We start from the raw sequence: 797 nt of genomic DNA, 5'->3' as shown, positions 1-797 counted from the left end.
GATTTTAAAAAAGTGCTTCGGAAAATCTTAGGTCCAGCGCGCGAACCCTTGGCGAACAATTGAAATCTCATCAAAATAGAAAAGGGTTAAAAAGGTCGAGAAATATTGCACCACTCATCAGTCTCTACTCACGTCAGAAATGAAAGACATCACCCCTGTCAAAGAAAAGATGGAAAAAGATGACACGCACAGTAAACAGTAGAAGAAGAAGCCCCAGGAAGAGAATTGTTAGATCGAAACTAGATTTCTTTTCCTAAGATGTCAGATCTACTGCAAAAGGATTACCAACCTTCAATCACTTCATCTTTAAATCTATTGAATGCAGAATTTGTTGATGTGAGTGTAAAACATAGATACTATGAACAATTTTATCCATAACAACCCCTCTCCGATAATATCCACTTTCAAACTTATTCCAATGAAGACTAATTTATGGACATGTCTTCAACATTTATAGATTTACGAATGAAATTCCGGAATTCCGATAATACATTACCAATTCTTGCCGATGGAATATCATATGAAAATTGTATATTACATAATTTATTTCGTCAAATCAGTGTCCACATAAATGGCACGTTGGTGAGCACAATCAACAATCTCTCAAATTTTACAAGCTATATGAAATTCATGCTGATGACACCCAAGTCATACAAGGAACTGAGAGGCACCTCCAATGGATATGAATACATTACTAATACTGGTAGTACAGATGCACTTAAAAATGCTGCAACTAGTGAATTACATCTAGTTGGAAAAATATATCATGAAATATTTAATATACCCCAATGGCGACC

Source organism: Artemia sp. Qi Xiang Cuo, unplaced genomic scaffold, assembly GCF_049724085.1.
Source record: "Artemia sp. Qi Xiang Cuo unplaced genomic scaffold, ASM4972408v1 HiC_scaffold_30, whole genome shotgun sequence".
Taxonomy (NCBI): Eukaryota; Metazoa; Arthropoda; class Branchiopoda; order Anostraca; family Artemiidae; genus Artemia; species Artemia sp. Qi Xiang Cuo.
Note: the sequence above shows the minus strand (reverse complement) of the source record.